Raw genomic sequence first — 10,615 nt, forward strand, 5'->3', positions numbered from 1 at the left:
TCGCCCCCTCCCCCCCTGAGCCCGCCTGCGTTTGTGCGATCGCTATCACAGCCCCTGAACTGCAGGAGACCCTCACCTGCCTCTGCGGCTTGCAGGTCAGCGCTGGTGGTGGGGTCCCCCCACGACTCCACGGGGACTCCCAGCCTCACCCCCAGGCGCCCCCCGCCCCAGGCAGGGCCACCTGCGTCTCAAGGAGGGAGAAATCTTTGTCCAGGAAGCTCATGCACATTTGCTTTTGGGGGCTGTGTCCACAGGGACCCCACAGGGACCTCACAGGTGCAGCCGAAGGCCTGTCACAGGGAAATAGCGCTTCATCGTGGCCCGCCTTGTGGCCAGCGTGTTCCTGAGTGTCTCCTGCTCGTGGAGTCGGTGGGCGTGGGGTTCAAAAACAAGGTGGGTGCAGGGCGCGGAGGAGAGAAGCGTGGGGGTCCCCGGGGGGCGCTGGGGTCGGCTCTGCCCCGGCCCTTCCTCCCAAGCCGCGGGCCAGCCCCGTACATGTGGTGTCTGGGGTTACCCTCCCCAGGCCCTGGCGGTCCCACAGGGGAAGAAGGGGGGGCACGGAGGCTGGAGGGGCACGGCTGCCCAGCAGAGGTGAGAGCAGGGGCCTGGGAGCCCCCGGCCAGACATCCCACAGGCTCCCCGCCCCTCCACAGACTCACCCCTGCGTCCTGGTGGCTGGGTTCCCTGGCGAGGGTTTTCAGATTCAAACTGAGAACCTATATTAACAACACGGGGCAGCCAACAGGCTGGTAACGCTCACGTTTCCTGGAGAAATGGGACAGTCGCCCAGTGGACCCCTTGCTGAGCCCCGAGGATGCAAATGCAGGTGCGGGGCATTTGAACTTGAACTTTGGAGTGGACCCAGCAGTTTGCTGTAGGTTTTAGGGGCTCGGGCACCAGTAGCCACTTTTGGATGTTGGGATCAGGGTCTCCGTGCGCCATGCAGGCGTCTGGACTGGGGAGTGTGGGGGTGACCGGGGAGTGTGGGGGTGATTGGGGAGTGTGGGGGTGACTGGGCCAGGCGCTGGGGAAGGGCAGGCAGGGCTGAAGGCCTGAGCAGAGGCTGCCGGCTGGCAGAGGCCCCGACTCCCACTTGGGCCGGGGAGGGTCCTTCAGGCCCGTTGGGAGCCGCAGCCGGGATTGAGGTGGAACGAGTGCCCGTCCCCAGGCTGTCCCCAGATCCTGGCACTGCCGGGAAGGGGGTTTTTGGAGGAGGGGCCCCCGGGAGGCTGTCCTTCCCAGAACCGCGCACACCCACCGGCCCCTCGCTCACCTCCCCGGAGCTGGCCCCATCCCCCCACGTGGCGCCGTGGGCAGAGTGAGGGCGGGAGAGACCCGGGTTGAGTCCTGCCCTGGGCGAGTGGCTTTGCCTGTCACGCGAGGCCTGTCCCCAGTTGTGTGGGACAAAGTGACAGTTGGAGGAGAGGGGACCGGCACTTAGTGGACCCTGGACGTGAGCAGCGTCCTCCTGGGAGACAGGCAGGGGGCAGAGATCAAGGGGGGGCAGTGACCTCTCAGACCCCCGTGGCCATCCTTGCTGGATCCAAAGCCAAGGGCATTCCCAGGCATGTGGACTAGCTGGCGCTGTCCAGTGGGGCCACTGGGCCCCTGCCTGGGCCTGGGCGGGGGTCTCGGGTCACGGCGGCTGCCCTGTCTTCAGAGGCCCGGGCTGCACAGGCGGGTGGTCCTGACGGCCAGTGTCCCCAGGGGGCGTGGTGGCAGCCTCGGGCCAGCGGGGTCCCGTGGTGGCCGGCCCGGCGGGAGGACCTGGGCCCCCACAGACCCTCTGCGACGAGGCCGTGGCTGGGGCTTGAGGGCTGGTGGCCCGGGTTCCAGTCTCAGCTGCCCTCCCCCCCCATCCTGCTCTGTGAGCCGACTGCTGATGGACACCACCCATTGCAGCGCCTGGCACCTAGCCTGGGCATGGGACCCGAAAGATGATGTTGTCACGCACGTTACTGTCACCCGTGCGGGGCTTTGAGTCATCCGATACGTGTCCTGTTCCCGTTAGACCTAAGGGACATTTACTGGGACACCGGCTGTGTCCAGGACCCTGGGTGTACGTTCAGACCCAGACAGAGTCGCGTACAGTCTTGCGGTGACCGCCCTGGCCCGTGGCCGTGCGACCCTCTGGCCTGGGGGCCTGGAGACCCGAGCCCTGCGCCTGCCCAGTCTCTGTGTGACCTGGGCGGTGTCTACCCCTCTCTGCCATTGGCCCTTCCCCCTGTGCCTGTGTGGGGACAGGACTGGCCCAGAGGCCCTGACCTTCCGGAATGCCACCCGGGAGATCCTCAGATGCCTCTCCGGTCAGGAAGAGACGCTCTTCCAGCGATGAGATCATACCCGCAGGGACGTGGGTGGAGAGGCCTCCCGGACCAGCTGCCTGGGGCTGGAGCGGCCTGGGAATTGCCAGGAGCGCCGGCCTGCGTTTCCGGGGCTGCTCACAGCCGCGGTGCCCCAGGTTTTGCTTCCAGAAGGAGCCTGTACCCCCCCAACCATGCCGAGCCCCCCCTTCATGGGCCAGCCCTACCCCGGCGGGGGTAACATCACTGTCCCCCTGCAGATTGAAAACAGGCTGGGGGAGGGGAACCAGCACCTCCCAGGCCTGCTTCTGGCTCTTTCCACCCGAGGGACGGCAGATTTGTCTCCTGGGGTCGCGGTAACAAAATCCCACTGACCAGGGCTTGTATAGCAGACGTCGGCTCACATCCTGGAAGCGGGAGGTCTGAGCTCACGGTGTCGCCAGGGCGGGGTCCTTCCACGCCATGAGGGAAGGATCTCCCCTGGGCTCGCAGACACTTGTCCCGTCTCTGTGTCTGCACATGTCCCCTCTGTGTCCTGATGTCCCCTGTGCATAAGGACAGTCATGTTGCAGCGGCGCCCACCCGATGACCTCGCTGTAGCCTGACCGCCTCTGTGAAGACCTTGCCTCCAAGTCGGGTCGTGTCCAAAGTGCTGGGGGTTAGGGGTCAACGTAAGAATCTGGGGGGACACAATTCGGCTGTCACAGACAGGCTCTTTCTGTGGCCTCCTGGGGCCCCCCTTCTGACAGCACACACACTCCAGAGGGAGGCACGGCCGCTTGCTGGGTCTTCTTCCTCCCTCCCCCTCCCCCATCAAGTACGAGGCTCGTTCCAGGCTCCGTGGGGCTGCCTGGTGTCCCCACAGCCTGTGTGTGGCCGGGAGGGACGTTGTGGGAATGTGCTCCCGGCTCCAGGCAGGAAGAACCATGGGGCAGCGGGGGTCTGAGCTCCATCCACCGGGACCCAGAGGCCACGCTGCTCTCACTCAGGTGGAGGGCAGTCTGACTCCCCGGCCTCCCTGGGTCTGGTGGGGTCTCCCTGTGCGGGTCCCCCCACCTGCCCAAAGGGCCCGCAGCAGTGCCTGGGAGCAAGGGGCCCCACGGCCGGCCGGGTGGCCCAGGAACTCACACCCACACTGAGGCCCGCGGGACAGCGAGCATGACCCAGGAGGTCTGGGGCGAACGGGCTCCTTTGTTCTCCGAGCCCCGTGCTGACCTCTGGGGGCCCTGGAGAGAGACAGAGCCCCGAGCCAGGTCCCCACCTGGACTGAGCGTCAGGCCGGCTGCGTGCAGAGGTGGGAGGCACGGTGCCTCGGGCCTTGGCCGGGCGATTCTGGGTCTTGCTGTGGTTTTCTGTGGCTCAATAAGAAGCCGCCCCAAACCTTCAGCACCAAACGTGCATTCTGGGACATTCGCGGGTTCTGAGGGTCAGAAATCCAGAAAGGGCACGGCGGGGGTGGGGGGGTTCTGTCCTCGCCACGATGTCTGGGGGGACACGAAGACCTGGGTGACCCCAGCGCTGGGGAGGACGGAACCTCTGGAGGCGTCGTGGCTCATGTGGCTGGCGGTCCACATGGCGGGCAGCTAGAACGGCTCCACGCGCCCCCTGCGTGTGGCCGCTCCGCGTTTGGGGTGGTCGGGTTTCCTCACATTGTGGCCGCTGGGCTCCAAGATGGAGCAAATGCCCTTAAAAGCCAGTTGGTGGCATTATGATCTGGCTTGGAAATCATGCGGAGCCGTTCCCACCCCCTGTGGGCTGAGGCCGTCCCCCAATGTCCACCTGTGTCCGGGGGAGGGGTCTCAGGCCCCGACACGTAGAGGGAGGCGAGGTGAAGCCACATAGGAGAAGAGCTTGCTGGGATGGGCGTCTGCCCCCGGGACTGAGCAGAGGGACGCACGACCAGACCTCCCGACGGAGGGCGTCACGTGGCCGGGTGCCTGGGCATGCGGTGCACAGGGGCGCTGGCACCTGTCCGAAAATGTGCGGTTTGGTGCGTATGTGCTGATTCGTCCCGTTTATTGAACTGCTAGCGGGTGCGAGGTGCTGGGCTGGGTGCTGGGCCTCCAAGGGGGAGAGGGGGGACCCCTTCAGGGTAGAGGACGTCAGAGGGTGTTCAGCGCAGTGGGGGGACCAGGAGAGAGGGCCGGGCTCATCCACCCGGCAGACACCTCCCGCTGCATCCCCGCCAGCCCTGAGCGGGGCCAGGGGACCCCCGGGGGCTCAGTTCCCAGGACCTCATGGGGTTGGGCGGAAGTTGGCCGGTTTGGGACTATGCAGCACTTCCACATCTCAGTTCCGGAGCCTGAGCTTCTGGGTGGGGTGTTACTGCCCCCGCCCCTGTGCTCCGGAGTGCAAGGCCCTGGGGGCGGGGACCGGCCCCCAGCTTGGCAGGGCGTAGGTACCGGCCGCCTCTCCGCTGGATGGAGGACAGGGTGGGTGACACTCGGAAGAGTCAGACAGGATCGCCTCTCTGGCCCGTCTGGGGAGCCTGCTTGCCGGGCCCAGGCTGCCGACGGCCTTGGAGAGAACGGCCGCCCCAGAGACCAGCTTCCTGGTTCACGACTATAATTAGCAGGTGGCCCGTAAGTAGGTTAGGGAAGGGAGTGCTCCCGGGCGATTTGGTGTGATTTTCCAACACGCGGCACAGGGCGGGGGGCGTGGGGGAGAGTGGGACCTAGTCCGGACCATGAGAGCAGGGCAGACAGAGCCTCCAAGGACCGGGTGGCTGTGTCATTAACTCTGTCTTTCGAAAACCAGCACAAAGAAACACCCGCGCTGGAGGGGGCGCCAGCCACAGGGATGCCTATGGCCGCGTGGGGCGTGCGAGAGCCACATGCGCTTCCCAGACCCGGCCCCTGGCCCTGCTTCCTGGCCGGGGAGGCAGGCACGCAGGCCAATAGGCAAGGGCCACCCAGCGTGGCCAGGACTGTGGCGATGAGCATGGTGATGTGCACTTGCTGAAGGCCCAGAAGGCAACTGCCCGCCTCGTGTCTCCTCCTCCCAGAAGTTCTCCTTGATTGCACACAGGTCCATCCCCAGGCTGTGCCTCCCTCCGTGGCTCTCTGCTCATTGTCATGGTTAGAGGTGAAGACATGAGATAGGACAGGTGTGCCTGGGACCCCCTGGGCGTGTTGGAGGTTCAGGAGTGGGGGTGCATGCGTGGTTTATGAGGTTATTCAGTATCAGAACACAGCCATGCAGCTTGGAACCCCAGCCGGTGGTTTGCACGATGCCAACAGAGAGGGGAGAGCCCAGCGAGGCCATCACGGCTGACGGGCGCGGGGTCCAGGTCGTGTCCGTCCGGAGCGGACCCTGCACAGGAAGACCAGGGACTGAGGGTTTTGGNGGCACACAGTCAGGCACAGCCAGCTCGCGCTCCGGCACAAACTGGAACCGGACCCCGGAGAGGGAGCAGCATGTGCAGAACCATGCGAAGGAACGGAAGGAGCGGTTGGAAATGTCCTGAGGGTCACAGACGGCAGGTGCCTTCTGTCTGGGAAGCGAGAGACGAATCGCTGGTACTGGAGAGGCCTCTTCCCCACCCCCACCCCACCCCCGTGCTCCCCCGGCCCCCGTGTCCCCTCCCCTGCCGCCGGCCACCTGGTGCGCTGGCCGGTCTGTGTCCCCGTCTCCCTGCCGCCCCCAGGCTCCTCTGTTCCCCATAGCTGAACGGGTGCGCACTTGACCACGACCTGCGGACCAGGGTGGCTGTGGGGGATGGGGGGCATCGCGCACACCTGAGGGCCCAGCTGAGTCCCGCCTCTAGCCGGGTGGCTTGGGAAAGTCCCCACCTGTCTCTATGTCTCAGCATTGTCATCTGTAAAATGCAGGGTGATGGGGGACCTGGGTGGCTTAGTCGGTTAAGCGTCTGACCTTGGCTCTGGTCATGCTCTCACAGTGGGTTTGAGCCCCGCGTCGGGCTCTGTGCTGACAGCTCAGAGCCTGGAGCTGCTTCAGATTCTGTGTCTCCCTCTCTCTCTGACCCTCCCCTGCTCTCTCTCTCTCAAAAATGAATAAATGTTAAAAAAAAATTTTTTTAAGTTTGAAATGAGGGTGATAGAATCCCTTCCTGCAAGTGAGGGGCCGGGGCTGTGCCTGTTTGGGTCCCATGCCATCCGGGCACACAGTGGGTCCTCAGGCCTTTGCTGGGTACACGAATGACCGAATCAACAAGCGGTAATGGTACTTAGAGTTGAGCGCCTCGCGGTTCCGACCTCACGATGAAATGCTTTCACCGCACTGAGTGCCGGTGGCCCCGGGCACCCAGAGGGGGCAGGACGGATGCTCCGAGGCTGAAGGAGGCCAGAGCTCAGGGGCACCTTCCCTGGTGAGGATCCCGCGGGAGAAGGGGCACCGTGGAGGGCACGGGTTCAGGAGCGGCACGGCCTGCCTCCAGCTCTCACGGTGGGTCCCGCGGACGGTGGGGGCTGTGCCGGCCGAGCGCAGAGCAGAACGGGGGGCCTGGCGGGCGAAGAGGCTGGAAGTGTGTTCCCAGCTCAGCAGAGTGACGAAGCCATGGCCTGGGGCCCGGGGGCCTGGTCAGCCAGCGTCCCTGCTCGCCCCCCGAGGGCCATGAGCCCGGTGCTGGTCTGCGTGGGCCCCGCGGGGCGAGGCGCTGGGTGCAGAGGCCAGTGTCGAGGGGCCCCACCTGCGGGAGGTCGCCGTCGGACGTCTCCGGGGGGACAGCCCCGCACACAGCAGGCGCTCAGCTGGGTCACCGGCTTCACACGCGTCGTGAGCTCTGATCCGCAGGAGGGTCCCACCTCTGGGGATACATATGTCCCCATTTCATAGAGGTGGAAACGGGCTCTGGAGAGCATGTGACCTGCCCAAGGTGTCACGGCCAGGAAGGGGCATCACTTCCTGTCCCCCACCCTGCCGCGTCCCGAGGTGACCAAAGCGTGGAGGCAAATCCAGGGACGAGGCTGGCGTGTGAGCCAAGGCACGGCCCTCTGGGAGCCTCTGGTCTCCCTCCTGCCGCCTCCTGCCCGTCCCCACCCCCAGGCGGCCCCTGAGATCTGGGGACCTGGGGACGACCGGGCCAGCCTTGCCCCAGGAGCTTTCTTGAATTTAGTGGAGTCTAAAACAATTCCTCATGAGACCAATCCCCAGTTATAGATGTGAAAACTGAGGCTTCTTGGGGTTTGGTCAGTTCTCCACGGTCACACCGCTGCCCCCGGATGTCACGCCCCGCTCTGCTGGCTCCGGTCCCAGCTCTAGCAGCTCCTGGAGAGGGGGTGCGATCGCAGCCTGGAGGGGCCATAGGGCTTCGCGGGGACAGCGGGGCCGGCCCTCGGTGGGAGCGCCCTGGCCGCCGGTGAGGGCGGCTGTTACACGGTGACGTCCCCTGTAGTAATTCCCGTTCCTGCCGGGCCCCCCAGTGCCGGGATTTCATCAGCAGGGGCGGATTAAATAGCTGCAGCCCTTTGTGGGCCCGATTCGCACCACCTGAGTGTATGTTTTACGCGATTATCACAGCTCGGGGTTTGGGAAGCCAAAGGCCAGAACCAGTCTTGGGATTGTAGAGGGAAGGGCTGGTGTGGGCAGGGCTCTGCTGTGGCCGCTCTCTCTCTCTGTCTCTCTCTGTTTCTTTGCTTTAACAATTTTTCACCGACTTTATTTTCTGGCGTGGCTTTCCGTCCACAGCACAACTGAACAGAAAGTAGAGTTCCCAAGGACGCCGCAACCCAAACTCCCCCCTGATGTTTGCATCTTGCAAGGGGGAGGGGGGAGGGGAGCACGGGGGTGCGCTCACTGGGGACGAGGAACCATTCTGATACATTGTTATGAACTGAAGTTTCCATTAGGGTGACACCGGGGCGGGTGCTGTGGGTGCCTACGAGTGCGCAGTGACGTGTGCCCACATCACAGGATCGCACACGGTGGGCTCTTGGCTGTAAACGCTCTCTGTGCTCCACGCCTTCACCCCTCCTGCCCCCAGCTCTGGCAACTGCTGACCTTTCTTTTTTTTCTTTCTTTTTTCTTTTTTTTACTGTTTCCATGGTTTTGCCTTTTCCAGAGTGTCCGGTAGATGGGATCCTACAGCCCCGCAGCTTCTTCTGACAGGCTTGCTTCTCTTGGTAACATGCATATAGGATTCCTCCGTATCTTTCTGAGGCTTAATAGCTAGTTTCTTGAGACTTCTCCTTATTTATTTGTTTATTTAAATTTTTTATTATTATTTATTTTTGAGACGGAGTACAAGTGGGGGAGGGGCAGAGAGAGAGGGAGACATAGAATCTGAAACAGGCTCCAGGCTCTGAGCTGCCAATGCAGAACCCGATGTGGGGCCCGAACCCATGAACTGTGAGATCATGACCGGAGCCAAAGTCGGACGCTCAACCGACTGAGCCACCCAGGCGCCCCGAGAATTCTCCTTTTTCAATGGAACACCCACACGCCGGACACCAGGCCCCTCCCTGTCCTGGGGCCAGTGGAGAAAAGCCTGGGTGTGGTCACGCGCAGGTCCTGGGCCAGCTCTCCAGGCCGCAGCTCCCTCCGCAGCATCAGGGATACCAGCGCGCCGCCAGGGACACATACCCCAGCCTGGTTCCCGTACGGGGACTTCTTGCGAGTGCAGGAGGTGCAAGGAGTGAGTCCGTCGCGGGGGGTTAGAGGGCCCACGCCACAGATCTGCAGGGTTCACGGATGGATCTAGGGCCAAGCCGGCAGGTGCGTCCGGAGGGAACACCTGTGCACAAGGCCGCGGCCGTCTCCACGGCGCAGTGTCTCCTTCCCACCACCAGAGGGCAGCACCACCGCTCTCACTGCCCCGAGGCCCCAGGAGGCTTTAGAGGGACCCCCGGTGGGCAAGGTTGGGTCCCCTCGACAAAATGTGTCTTAAAGCAGCTCCGCCTGGAGACCAGATGTATCCCCAGGAGCCAGGAAACTGGTGGTGTCAGGCCATGCGCTCTCGAAAATGACAACAGCTATTGTGTACTGAGCCCACATCCTAGCAACCCTCTGGGGCAGGTGATGGGAACAGACAGGGGGTGGACGGACAGCTGCGTGGACGGCTGGACGCTCACAGCACGTAGGAGGCGAGGCTGGGGCTGCGCCCGGGCCGTCTGTCCCCACAGCCTGCGCTCCCCCGGGACTCCGACAGTGACCTTCCCTCCCTGGACTTGAGCCAGAATCCGCAGTATAAAACCCTGCTTGTCTGCTCACGGACAGATGACAGGCTGTGGTCCTTTGTGTGCCTGACAGACGAGACGATCACAGTGTCCGGTGTCGAGGATCTCGGTCCTCCCCACCCCCCGCCTCCCCACAGTCTCGATGGAGCCTCGGAGTTGGACAGGGAGACTCCGTAGCCCGCCGGGCTGTTCGCAGGCCTCAAATCCAGGTTCCCGTGGCTCATTCCAGAAAGGGAGTCTTAAATTCAAGCCCAGGAAATCCTGCTCTCTGCCTTCTTCCGCTGATTTTATCAAGAAATAGATGAGGCCATTTCTGCACTCGATCTACAGGAAGAAGCAGCAAAGGGCGAGCCCGGTGTTGGCCCTTCAGCGGGAGCGGAGCAGGTCACCATGGCTGCGGGGGGCAGCAGACCTCGTGCGGCCCCCCCCGGGCTTCGCACCCGCTGCCTGCTGTTTGGATCCTGACGCCTCCAGAGGCTCAACCTGGGGTGCCCGGGGCGACACCACATTACTTTCCGTGCTGCTCACCTCCTTTCCGGCACCTGCTTCCCGTGCCCGGACGGCAGGCACCTGCGGCCCTCAGGGTGTTCACAGCCCTGTTCCTCCTCAGACACCAGCTGCCCCCACCCAGCGTGGCCCGTCCCCTCTGTGCCGCCCACGCGCAGTCACCCCGCCTCGGGCGGGGGCCGCGGCAGACAGGAACCTGCTGCGGCAGATGGGGGCTGCCGGGATGCGGGGTTCTGGGGGGTAGGGGGCAGGATGGAGGAATCTCCTCCTCTGTCTGGCGTGACCTCCTGATGTTTACGACAGAGGTGAGGAGACCGCCATTGTAAAGCTAGCGTCAGACAGTCGTGTTAATGGGTGTGCGTGTGTAGCCCTGCCAGGGAGGCAGGGGGGCTGAGGAGGCCAGGGAAGCTGGGAGGCTGGGGAGGGAGGGAGGCCGGAGGGCCCACTGGAGGGGGCGCCCACGTGGCTGGTCAGGGGAGCAGGTATGGTTTTCTTGGGTTGGTCCTGAGTCAGAAGGATCCGACCGGCTCAGGTCCCTGCGTCGTGGGCCCACTCTCTGCCCGGCAGTCCTCCGTGCCAGCCTCCAGCTCTGCCCTCCGGCCAGCTCCTCCCTGTGTTTCAAGTGACTCTGCTGGTCCCCAGCCCCCAGGCCCCCCCGCCCCGAGCCGCAGC

General features: G+C 64.1%; 1 protein-coding gene across 1 annotated transcript in view; it reads left to right on the forward strand.

The window, feature by feature from the left end:
• The window catches only part of LOC144220220 (uncharacterized), a 43,024-nt gene that overhangs the window by 23,635 nt on the left and 8,774 nt on the right, over positions 1-10,615 (forward strand). The gene's annotated exons all lie outside the window — the stretch shown is intronic.

Source organism: Crocuta crocuta, unplaced genomic scaffold (assembly GCF_008692635.1).
Source record: "Crocuta crocuta isolate KB4526 unplaced genomic scaffold, BGI_CrCroc_1.0 scaffold179, whole genome shotgun sequence".
Classification (NCBI taxonomy): Eukaryota; Metazoa; Chordata; class Mammalia; order Carnivora; family Hyaenidae; genus Crocuta; species Crocuta crocuta.